Genomic DNA, 15,807 nt, shown 5'->3' on the forward strand with positions numbered 1-15,807 from the left:
ATCATGCCTGAGGCTATTGGGAAAAAAAGTTCCAAGTACTTGAGGGTGGGGAGGGGTAGTAATAAAGCATTCAAAGGCCCACTTTTACAGGTTGAGAGCAAGTGTGGTATTATGGCCTCCTTCTTCTACCAGCCCACTGTGGCAGGAACCCGTGGTTTCTGAATGTGGGGACATTGTCTCATGTTAATTGACTCAGCTATCCCACTACAAAGTCCGAAGTCTGAGGGGACTCCGAGTGTGAAAAGAGCAGTTCAGCCAAGTGGTTTTCCCTGCGGTGCCCTAGAGATCCCAACTGAGAGAAGCCACTTTTGAATGGCTTCCATGTCTTGGGTTTATATCTCATGAAATTTTTCATTATGGCCCCAACACCACACTTCCATATTTTACTCTTAATCCACCTGTAAGGGAGGAGCCGGGCACAAAGCAGACCAAGAACTAACCAAATACTATCCTCCTCACACTAGCTAAAGCTATTTTCTTCAAACTTAACAAAACCAAACCATTTCTCTCTCGATTGTGACATTTTAAAGTTGTACAAGTGTTTTAACACCTGTCTTCTCCCCCTGTATTTAGTCTCTTTAAAATGACAGAAATAAACCAGTCACAGGTTTAATAGGTTTCATAAGTTTACCCTTTCAGTTCTGATTTGCTCACCCAATATTCCTCTGAAACATCAGACAGACCCCACAGTGGCCAACAGTAAGTTTCAGACCTGCAGAGTTTAAAAGTTCAAGTTCTCTGACCATTCTGTGTGGCAGTGGCACTTGTCCAAAATTGGTACCTCCCTGTAGTTGGGGCATTTTAAATGTACCAGTGAAAAAAGATTTTTTCCCCTTCAAGGGGAAGAAAATTCACTCCTCAACCCCAGCAGATATGGCTGGGAGGTCTTTCGCCCAGTTCTGTCTCTTCAGGTGTATTTTTGTTAGCAGTGGAGCCAGGGAGGCCAAATCTAACCTGAGTCACAGGAAACAAGACAGGGATGGCTGTAAAGAGTGTGACCGAGGGCAGCTGAGATACTCCTTGACCTCCCACATCCAGTCGATGTGCCTCACAGAAAAACAACACAGATAACAGGTCCTCAAAATACAAAAGCTCGAATTACAAAATCCATTCATCCAGGGGTAGCAGAAGGCAGGAAGGGGAGGTGGGAGGGTAAATGGCACAGGGAGAGAGAGTGTTCCAATGAGTCCAGGCACAGTGACTGGCAAATGCTAGGAAATAGCTGCAGAAAAACCTGTGGTTCTTTCAAACTCACAGGTCTTAAAAATCCACATATTGGTGTCAGGAAGATAGTGCCTCATGTGCACCAGAGACAAAACCTCCAATTCCTCAGAAGGAAATATGCAGGGGGTCTTTGGTAGAGTGGGCCCTGCCTTCTTCCCTAGTGGGGGAGGTGAAGAAGGAAAGAGCTGCACAGCCTCCTTTCCACCCCCTCCCCATCCTCCCCCCCCCCACCTCCCCACTCTCACCCCACTACCTCCCCCATACCCCCATGGCAGGTGACTCAGTGGCCTAGAGCAGCCTTTAGTTTGGCAAGAGATGAATGTGGTGAAGGGAATTTCTCTGCAGAGACTGAGCAACTCAGGTCAGATTGTAGGTGGACTGTCCTGTGGAAGAGTCTGTTGCTTAAGAAAACCACCAAGAAGTTGAGGCCCAACTAGAGAAGGTAAGCTTTGCCAAGGGTCTTTGCTTCACTGGTGCTGATAATGAATGAAGAAATGAGAAGAGAGAAGAGGCAGCCCCTGATAAAGTATGAGGACTGCATTGCCCTGAGGAAAGCCAAGGGCAAATCAATTCTGAAGTAGTAAGGCCAATTCCTCTCTATGCTTGACAAGCTCTGGTGCATTTCAATCCCTTTACTGAACTAACAATATTCATAGCAGTAGAGTGAGTACAGAAGGGACACATGCAAGAGACTAACCAGCTGCCCAGCAAGGTGGGTGGGAAAGAGACTCACAGACACCCCCCAGATGACGAAAAGAGCCTGAGGCGGAAGGTTGAAGAGCATGTCAGCAATGGTTTTGGTAACACTAGGGAATGGTAACACTTCCGCCCTGCTATTGAGTTGGCCAAAAGGTCTGTATGTTTTTTTTCTGTAAAATAAAAGACATGTTTTTCATTTTCACCAATAACCTTATTGATTTGGATATTTTGAGTATGTCAGCTATCTCCTGCACGGTATAACTTTGATTGTTCTCAGTTAATGTCCCGATTTGATCGCTACCGTCTTCAACTGGTCTACCTGACTGGGGAGCATCATCCAGCGAGAAATCTCCAGCATGAAACTTCACAAACTACTTTAGACACTTTTGATCAGTCACAGCACCTTCTCCATAAATCTTTTTTTTTGCATTTCAGTTGTGTTTCTACCGTTCTTGAAATAATAAAGCATAATATGCCAAGTATGTTGCGTATCTTCTTCCATCTTCAATGTTAAAATGGCTACACAAAAATTCACCAATTTTGATAAATTTCTTTTAAGTTCATGCTGATATGACAGCTATCATAATACAATCTAACAAAATTGTTTTGAATGAAGCTAAAGACAACTAAGCACTATTAGAGCCACTGTACAGACAAAACTAAATGAACATTTTGGCCAACCCAATACATAGAGGAGAGAGAAGCATCCCAATATCTTTCGTCATGAAGAACCCAGCAGCTCTGAGGCCTGGCCGCTGCCTAGCCCCTCATCCACCACGGGCTGTCTGGATCCTCTGTGCTGGACCAGACCCGCTGGCTGCCACCGGGACACTTCCAGGGCTGAGGTCACTGCACCCGCACGGGGCGCCCAGGCCTCAAAGGGCAGTGGGAAGTTGATGGGACACAGCCTCCTTTTAAAATATAAATATATATTTATATCTATAAAGAAAATACATATAATACATGCACACATATATATATGTAAGTATGTTTATGTGTATATACTATATTATACATTTGTCACTTTTGTCTCTGGATTCACTATAATTTGGATAATGGTTGGATAAAAAAATCTACAGATAGCCATGAGTTTGAAGCATATTTTAACCAAGCTAATACAGAAATAAATCCTCTATGGTTTCATGTAGAGTTAGCTGTTTTCTTTTTTTAACTTGCGTTAGTATAAATTCAACAAAATCAATTAAAAAAACCCATATGCACCATTGGAAAGACAGGTGTGAAAAGCTGTCTAATTACTTTTCTCTACCACAAAGTTGACATTACTTTTCTACGTCACAAAGTGCCCCTTCAGCAAATATACCAAAATTCAAACTTTGTGGACATTGGGCAAACTTGGTAAGACAGAAAACCAACCTACTCACCCATGTAAAAAAAAATCCAAATTGAGTTCTGAAGCTTTCACTGGTGTTATTTACACACAAAGTTAAATATTTGGATAATCAACTGTCAAGGCTGAGTAGCAGTTCCTGGAAGAATTACTTTTCAGGAAGCTGCAAAATATCTGATTTTGACATCAAAATTAATTTCACCTAATTTTAGATTTAGTTTAAATCAAGTGTAGATTTGATTCAGAGCCATCGATAATGAAGTTTCATGAGCGCACAGCAGAATCCCTGGTGCCCGGCAGCGTATGCAGGACCACTGGCCCCGGAACTTCCACCACGCGGCCTTTCTTTGGGGGCAGTGCTGCTCTTTACAGTAAGAACTTTTCATCTCACAGAAAATGAAAAATAATGAGCAATTTTTTTGAGTCACGTACCTCTGTTGCCAGAAAAATAAAAGACATTGAATTTTTCAGTAACATATATTACAGGCACCATTTTTGCTTTTATGTAAAGTATCAATTCCACATGTAATTGCTGAATATTTTCTAAATTAAGAGCCCATGTGGTGAGCGGGTGCACACAAAAAGATAATCAGAAAAATCTCGGCATTAAAATATAGTCTCCAAGTAAAAACCCATAAATCACTTTGGTAGGGCCCAGTCTGCTGGGAAAATTGCTGCTCTTAGCTTCACATTTCTGTTGACTTGAGTGCAGAGGGACTGAAAATCCACTGGGCCTGTGATCTTAGGTCACAAGGTAAAGGCAACCAAAGCAAAGAGCTTCAAAGACCGAACAGAAAGCAGCGCAGAGATCTACTACTGGGTTACGATAGACTGTGTACCAGAAGAAGACTCGCATTCTAGTTTCTGCTTTTTACTAGGGAATTGCCTAGGGAACTCACGCTGGCAGAGGTGCTACTTCCCTAGGTGAGGATAACAAAAGCTTCTGTCCCTGAACAAACACCCTGTGATTTCTTGAAGTGATTTCCCACTCTCAGAGCAGGAACTCGACTTATTTCCTTGTTCAGTTGCTTGTTCAGAGCCTGTTGCTAATGAGGTGACAGCTTATAGGTTTTCTGATCACCTGAGTCTGTTCCATTCCCCACAAATGGTACCTCGACGGGTGGCTGGTCACCTCACAGATGTCACAAGGGCGCAGGCCTGAGAGCGTGCCTGTGCCCAATGTGATCCTGTGTCTACACCTGTAAAAGTACAAAGGTGTGCAAAAGTGAGATTGGCTCTGCAAGAGCTCAAGGCTCTGAAGTGCAGGCGGGTAATAAAGGTGGGCAGACTGTTCAACCACGCTGCTTCTTTCTGTCCTGAGCTTTCAGATGTGAGCTGGGTATAAGAACAAGTACTTTTCTGATCCTCCGTAAAGACAGACGCGCTCAAGTGACTCCTGAGACTCTTCTTGGCTCAGGACACAAAGAATCACTGGAAGTGAGACATTATTCACCTGGGATGCATTACTCAGTCTAGTAGAAACATTTGCAACCTGGGGACATGCTGGGATTTATGTGTAAGGCTTATTTATCAGCTTTGCTCTCTGTGCATGTCCCTAGAGCTGAAGTCTTCAACCGTGGCTGCACATTAGAGCCATCTGGGGAACACTGAAATAATCCTGATGGCCAGGCCACACCCCAAAACAATTTAATCAGACTGTCCGGAGGTAGGGCCCAGGCAGGGAGCTACTTTTTAAAGCTCCCCTGGCAAGCCTGATGTGCAGCCAAGGCTGAGAAGTGCTGTACTAGAGGCATACCAGTCAGCAGCATGGACCTGGGACTCAGGAGCGGAGAAGGGTAGAAATGTTCTCAGTTGCACTGACTTGTTGAAAGCATCCCAGATCACCAGGGTAACTGCCTAGTGTCTACTGGCTTATTTCAGTTTTCCTGTTAAGGGTCAGAATCAAAGGCAGACGGCCTAAAATAACTCATCAGCAGCTTGTTTGGCTGATGATGATGTTGGAAATTCTAAGTTGCTTTTTAACTGAAACTTATTGACTTCTCTCTCGGAAATACTATAACTATTAAGAATCAACTTACAGATCAATAAAAGTTCTCATTAACCACGTTAACAAGTGTGAATGGTCTAAACCAACACCCAATCTCTATGAGTAGGTTACTTATATAACCCTCAATAGAAAATAAAAAAAACACTTAAAGGAAGAAAAACAACAGACAGTTTTAAAGAACAGTATTTCCTTAAAGGGATGACAAGTAACACATTTCCCATGTTAATTTATATCCACCTTTCATCTCCATAGACTCAGTTAATAAAAGCTATGCATAAATCATATGAGAGATCATTAAATCAACCAGTTCACAGTGCTGATTGGTAAATAAATATAGCACTTCATGAAAATGGTGATGTGTATACAGATTCTGGTTTTCTTTTAAAAAGAGGGAAAAAACCTTTGTCTATAGCTTTGGAAAGCTACCCACACCGTATCTACTTCAATTTAAAATACTTTCCAAGTTTGTTGAAGGGAGATAGACCACACAAGAGAGCCCCATGGGGGACCATAATCTTGGGTGAAAAGTTTAAAATCAAATAAAAAATTCAGATTCGTTGAATTAGCCAGCAGCTGGGGGCACGTATACAAGACGTCCCAGGTCTGGGTGTGAGGACATTTTTGTTTTGGTCCAGTTGTGTGTCATTGTGTGAACGTGACTACAGACAGGAAAAGAAAGCCAGACAGGCAGAGGAGAGGAGGGAAACAGCTCTTTGAAAAAGTGCGTTGAAACAAAGAAAAGGTGTTTTATAAATTAGCTTGTTTTCTTAGGTTTAATTTTTTTGTTTGTAAAAGGTTTTGCTGTGTATGAAAAAGAGCACCTTCAAATAGAAATGTTTTTCTTCATCGTGGGGCCTGAGTTTAAAGTTGGGCTTACTGCTTGCCAATTGTGTGACCTTAGGCAACGGAAGAATAATGGCACCTTCTTATACAGAGGTTGTCTTATTTCAGATATTGTGTGAAAAACACTTAACCCACGTGCAGAGTTAGATGCTCAAAAATATTCATTATTGTTCTTTACTGTGAGTTGATATCCTAGTACTGGTCTTGATTTTTCTACAGACAAATGCAATTCTTACAGAAATGGATCCCTCAGAGAAAAGGCCTGGGTAAAGATGTGAATAGAGACCGGAGACCCTAAGTAAAATGAAAATTCACAGAAACAATGCCTCCAGTGCCTTGACCTGTCATTCCCTTTTCTCCTGGAGAACCTGGATGTGGCTAAAGGAACAGTGATGACAAACTTACAACTGATGCAGTGTTACTCATGACCTGTGAGAGAAGGCTCATCGAGAAAGAACCCCACTGCTAGAGGAGGGCCGTCCCCTCATGCCCACAGGTGAGCCTGGGCTCTCTCCTCCAAACACCTTCTGTCTGGTCAGGGCTCAGTGGAGACCAGAGGTGGACTGAGACTTGGTTGCCACTCTCAAGAATCTGTCAGTCTGGTAGGGGAGACCAGTGTCAGTTACACACACAAATATGCTCAAACACTACAATTAGAGTCCACTGAGTTCTGTTAGGCCGCAGGGTATGGGCTGTGTTGGGTGGAAGTCCTGGGGCAGGGAGGCCGGCAGGAGTGGCCAGAGGGCCCCCAGGCCCTTTGGGCTCCCAGTTCTCAAGCCGGCTTCGCTGCTGTGGAGAGAGAGGGTTTATATCTCCTGTATCCTAGTCAAGCCTTTACTTTTGCTCCCTTTGATGTGAGCTGTTGCCGAAAAGGGTCTGTTGACCTCTAGAGAGTAAGCTGTGGAGGGCATTCCTTGGAAGAGAGGAAGAGAAAGTCCCATTGTTCCTCCCCCCTGGGCTCCAAGAGAGAAAAGCCATGATGACAATTGCTTTTTCTTAACCGAAGGTTTAACTGTTGAATACTTGTGGCTGAGTACTTATTTCCTTCTTCTGGGGGAACTGGAAGTCACAACTCCTGCTGGGATTTTTATTTTTAAAGAAAAAGATGAAAGAAGAAGAAGTAGAGGAAGGAAAGGGGGGTAAAACTGGGCCAGGGGAATTATGAGGAATTGAGAGGTGGAGGGGACCTGGCGAGTCCTCACTGGGCGCCTGTGCATCAGGGCCGTCCTCTGAGCAGCCGTCTCCCCGCAAGTTAGAGCAAGAGAGAAGGGTGGAGTGGTCAGCATCCCTGAAAACAGTGCCCTTCTCAAACTTGACTCAGTCCCACACACACTTGCCCCAAAGGCTATATTGTTCTGTTTTCTTTCCAGAGTCTAAGAAAGGAAGAGGTCTTTGGATGCTAAATTTCCTGTCTCCACCCTCAACCCTTCCCAGACTGCTTCTCTGAGTGACATCGAACCCCAGAAAATCCTGTCCCTTCACTTGCTAAGACTCTTTCAGGCTTACTGGTAGTATGGCTCCCGTGTCCACAAACCTGATCTGATGACAGTCCTAGAACTTCTTCACACTTATGTTGCAAGAAAGAGCCTTTGCTCTTGCAAAGAGCTTGTTTCTTGTTTTGAAAAATGGATAGAATGCAATTTATAAATCAGGCTGCCTTCTAAATATTGGCTTATCTAACCTTGCGAAATATATTTTATGTTAGAGTAAGATGATGCTTGGCTTTTGGGATTGTTTTTACTTGTTAATACATATCCATTAACTCCTTTCACTGCATATTTTTGTTAACTTCGTTAAAATTGCCACAAAGGATTCCTGCCTGTAAAGATAGCTCATTAGCATATACTATTACCATCAAAAGCATCATATTATTGTACATAAAGTAAACAGCTTTTGTAATACATTATATAAAGATTAAGTTGCTTAACTAAAATTGTAAGGGTTTAGCATAATCCAAATTTGCAGAAGAGGCTGCGGCCCAACCACAGGGTCAAAGGATAGTTTGGCACGGATCTGGGGCCCCTCCACATTATCTGCGCCAGCACTCTTCCACGGGCACGGCAGTAAACACAGTCTATTTGGTAGGAGCAGTGGGTCTACAGTGTAAACACAGCTTCAAAGCTAGCCCCTAATATCTGCTTATGTGAGGGCTCTGGAGCCAGCATTGGCTACAGCTATGTGAGAAGCCATGTTTAGAGTTTTCCATTTACTAAGGAGATGCACAGAGAGAAGAAAATCCAAATGACTTCTGTATTAAATCATTGAACACACATTAATGAATATCTACTAGTGAGCAAGGAGCTCTATTAAGATGTTATGAATAGGGCCATGTTATAAGATTCTAATTCCTTAGCCTGTTTCTAAGACCTGTCCTGTACCTGCCTCTCCAAGCTTCTGGAACACTATGCACCAGGTGGACCAGACTTCTTCCAGTCCTTCCAGCTCCTTGAACGTTCCCTGCTTTCTTTTTTCTCCCAACTTTTACATCATCCCCTCTTGCCTATAACACATCTCCTGCTACATTGTGCAAGACTAATTTCTACTTATCCTTTAAGTCTAAACTTAATTGTAACTTTCTTAACCCTTTGCACTAGACTATGTTCCTTTGCTGTAAGCTCCCATAGCCTTCTGAACTTCCCCCTTTCAAATAATCCCTCTCATGTTTTTTATTTTTAAATGTCTTTCTTCTCTTCTGTAAATTTCATGAGGGCAGGGACACTGCCTTGTTTACAACTATGTCCCAATGTTGCATTTCATGGCTAGTACATAGTAGTTGTTTCCTGTTTACTGAGTTATTTAATTGAATAGAACAATCTACAAGGGCTTCTATAATAGGAGAGGGGGAAATTAGGTAAGTGCTGCAGTGCGTAACTATCCCAAATTAAAACTTAACAACAGCTACAACTAAGAAAAAAATTCCATACTAAGGCTTGCCAGTTTCTGGTTCTGCTAAATTTTAGTAATATCATTGAGTTTAAATCCCTACCCACAGTCCTTGCTAGTGTTGTAGATATTTAGCCACTCTTCATGAGAATGAGTAACAACAACTCAAGCTCTGAGTACCCAATTTTGTTCTGTACAGTACAAGCTTACATATATATGTATTTTTTTTTCAGGAACATAGCATTCAGGTTTGACTTGGTTTTTCCCACAGAGGCAATACCATAGTGTGGTGACGGCACAGGGTCTCTGGCAGACCAGAGCAAGCGCCACTGCGGGAGAGCACCTAAGGGTTCTGTCAGCGAGGGTTCTGCATACAAACCTCTGCACGCAAACATTTGCTGGTTGTTGATTCCACAGAACTGTGCTAGGCTCTGAGGAGAAATTGCAAAACTATATAGTTAATGCTATGAAGTATTAGCAAATAAAATTTAATAGTGTATAAGAAATACACTATGGCCAAGCAGAATTCCAGGATTTCAATAGATAAAAAGCCTATTAATGTACAATACCAATATGCCACACTAACAAGACAGTTAAAGTACACGAACCATAGGGTCTGAAGTAGAACTTTGGTTCTGTGGTTCATCTTAATAGATGCAGAAATAGCTTTTGATAAAATGTAATACTCTTAAGTATTATCAAATAGAAATAAATAGGAGATAATGTACTTAATATCATAAAATTATTAAAAATTTAGAGTAAAATTCAGGCTCTATGGTGAAACTTTAGAGGCATTCTCATTAAGGTCAGGAACTAGATAGCCATGCTCATGAACTCTGCTTATATCTAATATTATATTGAATCTTGTTTACAATGCGATAAGGCAGGAAAGAAGGTTATAATTTGAAATGAAAAGCTACATTTTTCTTATTTGTAACAATATGATAGGCTATATAGGAAATCTGAGATGATCTGCAAACTCTTGAAACTAATAAGACCTTAATAAGTTGATACTCAGAATCAACATACAAAAATTAATAGTGTTCCCATATTCCAGTGATGACCAACCCCAAAATATAACACAAAAAAAGTCCTCTTTACAATAGCAACAGAAAATGTGTGTGCTAGCCGGCCACCAAGATGGTCTCCAATGATCTCCCCCACCCCCACCCTTCCTCCTTCCTGGTATAATCAGTAGAATACACAGAAATAACAAGTGTGTGACTCCAAGTTTGGGTCATATAAGACACTGTGGCTTTAACCTTTTTTCCCTTGGATCCTTTGTGGGTGGACCAGCCAGCCATCATGGAATGACGACAGGAAAGCAGCCCTAAAAAGAGGCCCATGTGGTAGAGAACGGACGGCTCTTTCTAACAGCAAGAAACCGAGGCTCCCTTCCCGTAGCCATCCTGGGAGCAGATCCTCCAGCCCCAGGCCGGCCTTCAGGCGACTGCAGCTCTGGTTGACATCTTGACTTAAATCTCATGAAAGATCCTGAGCCAGAATCACACAGCTCAGCTGCTTCTGAGTTCCTGGCCAGACCCCCTCCCTGTGTCCCTTCTCCTCGCAGGTCAGGAGGCTCCTTTCCTCCGGGGTATCGGGAGTGGTTCCCCTTCTCTCTCCAGGATGGTTTTATGACTTGCTCCAGCAGAAGGTCAGAACACCCTTCTTGCACATTCCATTTCTCACATTTCTTTGGCTTGAAATAGTCAATATGCCACGGTGCCATACTTTGGGGTAGTGGACCCTGAACCCCATCACTACACATATAGTAAAAAGTTGAAAACATGCTAGGGAATGAAATGAAAATTCAGGATAGCGATTACTGTAAGGATAAGAGAGGGAGGACAGCATTGGGACAGGGTACAGGAAGAAGTCAACAGTCCTTCAAATTTTTTAAAAAACGTGAAGCAAGTAAGGTAAGATTTTAAGACTTATTATGGGAGTGCTTTTTTTGTCCTGTTTTCTTATTTTCTGGGTATTTGAAGTATTTGTTGTAAAAACCAAAGCACTGAGTATTGTCCCCACTGTGCTCACATTACTTCAGTCTTGTCGGACTGAAGAGTGCGGTTTACAAATCACCAGCCTTTCGGTTTGGTGATGCTGATCCTCCGGTTCTTTGCTGGTCACAGTTTCTCCATTTTACACAACCAAGAAGTATATTTTAATTGTCTTTATATGAAAAGTTACTTCTATAGTGACAAGCTCTAAAAACCTGTGGAGTAATTAAATTCAATCCATAAACTTTAAGCTTGCCCTGGATTTATGCTCTAATGAGAATGTGAATTTCTTAAAAACAACAACTTTTTCCTCATGCTAGCTAGAAATTCTGTAACAAAGTCATTTCTCTAATAAAGCACTATGTTCTTTGGAACTGCTGCTACAGATCCAAGGCTGCAGTGAGCTCTCCAGACCCTGCACGTGATGCCCCCCCAGCCGGGGCTCCACAGTTCCTGCAGGGTGTTGGGTCCGATCATCCTACCTACTTCCGGGAACAAGTTTCATAGGCGAACAATGTGAATATTTTAGCAACTGGTTCAGAGAAATGAATGAAAACTGTGGGAATGCAGTGAATATATTAATAGCCTGGATATTTAATACATTTCAAGCAAAGTAAAAATTATGTAAAATGCAAAGTTTAGCAGTAATTAAGAGTGTTCAGTGTATTTACCTTAGGATACTTTTGGAATCCTTTAACGGAAAATGTTCGCTGAGTCTCCAATACCCCCTCATAGGAAACTACTTTTGATATTATTTACTTAAAACAAAGTACCTCCTAGCACCTAGTACCTCAGGAGAGGGTGAAACTTCAAATACAGAATAGCTGTTCTGTTTTTAAAGTCCAGGCTAGCCCTTAAAACAATGCTTTAGTAAAATAGATCTAATTAAAATGAGTCTGCTTGGCACCCATTTGGCCACTCTTGTCTCCTACCCCCCAAAACCCATTTTTGGTCCCAGTCACAACAGCCCTAAGTGGGCCCAGGGACCCTGTGTGCACAAGAGCCAGTTCTCTCTGGGCTGACACATATCCCTCCTGTCCTTCTGATGAAAGCTTGAGAATGTCCCAAATAGGTATTGTTCATGCAGTCTTGCACAGAGAGGGTGTGGGCGTATTAATTTTATCTTGGAAGTATTAAATAAAACACACACACACACACACACACACACACACACACACAGGCATTCTCAGATACCCTGCAGTGGTAGAACACTTTGCAGTTAGAGCAAAATCTTTCCTCTTCACATTTAATACTTGGAAATGCTTGAGGTGTGAGGAAAACATTTTCATTAAGTGTTTGATGTTGCGAAGGGGCTCCAGGCAGTGGAAGGCTGCTTTGCTTCACATTTCGGAAACTCCTCAGGATTTGGGAAGAGGAGCTAATGAAATGTTTCCCTGTTTTAAGTCACTTACAGGGAAATGCATCTTCTAAAATTGAAGATGGTCCATTTTAAAGGACACAGTAATATTAAACTCTACCCAAACACCATGACACTCTGAAGGGGAGTAAGGACCAGCCATCCCCTTTGAGGAGCTCGAGTAGTCTCCACGCCAATACTGAGAAACAGGCCCGCTGAGGCACAGATTACTAGAATGTATTCGTAAGTCCAGAGACTGAAGAAACCTACCTTTTATTTGTGAGCTAGCAATATTAAAATGAAAATGAAAAAAATTTCAGTCTTCTAATACTAACCAGTTATCTCGTATCTAGCTACCAACTACCCACATGTTCATTTAGCATTTACTGACTGCCCATCGGGTGACGGTCGTTGTGAAAGGCCTCGCTGGGCACATGAACGCCAACCAGTTACATATTTTGCCCCCCCAGGAGACTAAACTCTGAGGCTAAAAATATATTTTTAGTGGAGTAATAAATCAGAGAGAATGGGTCCATTCTGGAGTTTAATAATTACTTCCTAAATTATTAAAATACTTTTATATGGAATTTTTGTTTCTTGTTCTCTCAACTTTAAGTTGTCCTGGTTTGAAGGTCTTGCTACCCAAGAAAGGCATGCTTCTACCAGGGGGCGCAATAATGGTCCCACTGAATAGGAAGATGAGGCCTCCACCTGGCATTTTGGGCTCCTCATGCCACTGGATTGACAGATAAAGAAAGGGATTACTCTTGAATGGATTGATCCTGATTATCAGGGCATTGTGGCTGCACAACAGGGGCAAAGAGGACTCTCTGGAACCTAGAACATTCTTCGAATACCTCTCAGTACTTCCATCCAAAAGTAAAAGTTAATGAGAAACTACAGTAAGCAGAGAGATGCAGGGCCAGCGAAGATTCAGACCCTTCAGGGATGAGGTTTCAGTTACATTGCCTGGTAAAGATTCTTACAAGCTGAGGTATTGGCTGAGATATCATACAGTAAGGAATAAGTAGATTATAAGCATCAACTATGACTTTACTTCATTTCATTTACAGTAACAAGGACTATAGCTGGTGTGCGTATTTTCTTACATTTTCTGTGCACAAGTATGTATATTTACAAGCACATTAACTTCTTTTCTCTTTCCTTCTTGCCCTAATACTGTTATTATTCTCAGCTCCACACTCTGTGATGATTAGATTAGACCTTACAAGTCCCATTTCTCCTTTGGCATATGACTCCCTATGGGGTTGTGCCAACAGTGGATGCTAGCTGGAGGCTGCAAGAGTGGGCGGGAGAAGGTGGGACTTGCTTCTTCCTGTTTGCTTCTTATTCCTATCAGCACTTCCACAGCCCCAGGTTTTCACCCTGGAAGCAAGAGTTGACTCCAGCAGTCACAGTTAGCTCCAGTTTGCAGTGTCCCCGAGTCACGACAACCAGCCTGACAGCATCCCCACAGATACAGATACCAACACTAGCTGGATAGTGACCCTACTCGGAGGTCTGGATTTCGGTTTTGTGGGGCTCCTCTTCCAAGTTTGTCTTAACAATCACAACTTCTCTTTGTTCCTCAAAGAGGAACAACTTTAGGAGTGGTAGCTGTCTCCTAAGGTTACCATCTCTAAGATACTTCTGATTTTTCGTTTAATATCAGTTAACATCTAGAGTTGTTAAATCTCTCTGCTAAAGTAACTGGTGTAGTTTCTGTCTCCTGACTTGACCCTAGCTAATAAAATGAATACTACTGTCTTCCCAAAAGCCATTCTACCCATTCCACAACACATAGCAGTCATGTATTTGGAACAGATTGATTCTGTCCCCAATCCAGGGATGGGCCCTAACAGGCCTAAGTCAGAGTAACCCCATTTCCTTCCTTACAGTAATTGGTGCATACAACCAAAGCATCAGCCAATTAACCCATAACATTCCTCTTGCGACAGGGATTGGTTAGGGGTAGTCCAATCAAATTTTGAGACAAGAAAGCTCAATCTCCATGTGAAGAGAGTTTTATGTAGACGTAAAGTCTCCAACCACTGCAGCCATTCTACCTTAAGAGAAACCAAACTGAGGGCGAAGCTAAACCATGCAGGATGGTGGAGCTAAGGAAAGTGCAAAGAACAGCCTGAAGTCCTGATGAAGTCATGCTTCATGTCCTCGGGAAATTTCAGTTAAGCGAGCCAATAAATCCTCTTTATTGTTTCAGCTACTCTGAGTTAGGTATGCAGTTACTTGGCCAGCAAAATCCTTACAATGAAGTCATCTTGTAATTAAACATATGTATGATTATAAAGGACCATGCAGGCTTATATTAAGAGGAAGTTTTATATACATGCATTAAGAACTCACAGGTATATAACCCATATAAGGTGAATATGGTAAATACTAAATAATGATTAAGTCCTTAATCTTTGTTTGGGTTCTTAAATTAGAATTATCCTTTATTTAAAACCTGTCTCCCCTCTACACCTTCGAAATACCAAAACCTTTATTTATTGAATAGGAACAGTTTTTCTGAATTTGTTCTTTGTGGTCATAAGGACATAGGAACCTGTTTAATTTCTATTTCTTGGTTGGTATTTCTAATACCCAGAGCCATTAGAGCACCTGCAAGTTCAAATTAATCACAACCTGGAAACTACTTAACTTCCATTAGCTTTTCCTTCAGCTTCTTACGCTAACATGTTGATAGGTCAATTAGGAGGAAAGGACTTGTGGCTCTTTTTTATAGAACCCTGAGATCTTAAAATTCTCTGCCCTCCTTCTCTGGTTATAGTGAAAGCCTCAGTCCCTTGCCCTTCACGTTTCACTGAAGAGCAAAGACACCAATAAAAAAAAATGGCCTCTCACATTTGCATAATACTCAAGTTTTCAAAATACTTCATACAGATAACAATTTGGACACCCAACTCCCTGGGAAGCAGACAACAGCGTTAGGTTATTGATACTTTACTGACACTGACAGCCAGGACTCTGACGGACATGTCCTTCTGTTCATCCCCAGGCTAGCCCAGCAAAGTGACTTGAACATAATTATAGGTGATCAGGAAATGTTGGCTGGTGAATGAACATGAAAGACAAGAGCACTTCAGCAGAGCAACTTTCCTTACGACATGGTCAGGACTGAGGAGCTGAGTGGCAGGATGAGGACCAGAACCTAGCATGCTTGGCTCTAGTGCTTTGTCCTTTCCCTAGATAAGGCTGTGGCCAACTGTGAGGGGAGGCTCTCATGGCCTGGAAGGTACCTGGGGGAGCAGAGAAGCTCCCCAGGACTGGGGCTGGTCAGGGCCATACTCTCATAGAGAAGGACTGACAGTTCGCCCCCTAACCGAACCTCCATAAACTCTTTTTCTGACAAAGCTGACCAGACAAACATGTCTTCTTCCAGCTACTTATCCCACACATGGGGCTCTCCCATGAAGGACTGTTA

At 42.3% G+C, this 15,807-nt stretch overlaps 1 protein-coding gene and 1 pseudogene across 1 annotated transcript in view; both read right to left on the reverse strand.

The window, feature by feature from the left end:
• The window catches only part of MYO3B (myosin IIIB), a 386,538-nt gene that overhangs the window by 38,002 nt on the left and 332,729 nt on the right, over positions 1-15,807 (reverse strand). The gene's annotated exons all lie outside the window — the stretch shown is intronic.
• On the reverse strand, positions 1,505-15,753 carry LOC123811372 (annotated as a pseudogene).

This window comes from Phyllostomus hastatus, unplaced genomic scaffold (assembly GCF_019186645.2).
Source record: "Phyllostomus hastatus isolate PE091 unplaced genomic scaffold, TTU_PhHast_1.1 phas_contig_1, whole genome shotgun sequence".
Lineage (NCBI taxonomy): Eukaryota > Metazoa > Chordata > Mammalia > Chiroptera > Phyllostomidae > Phyllostomus > Phyllostomus hastatus.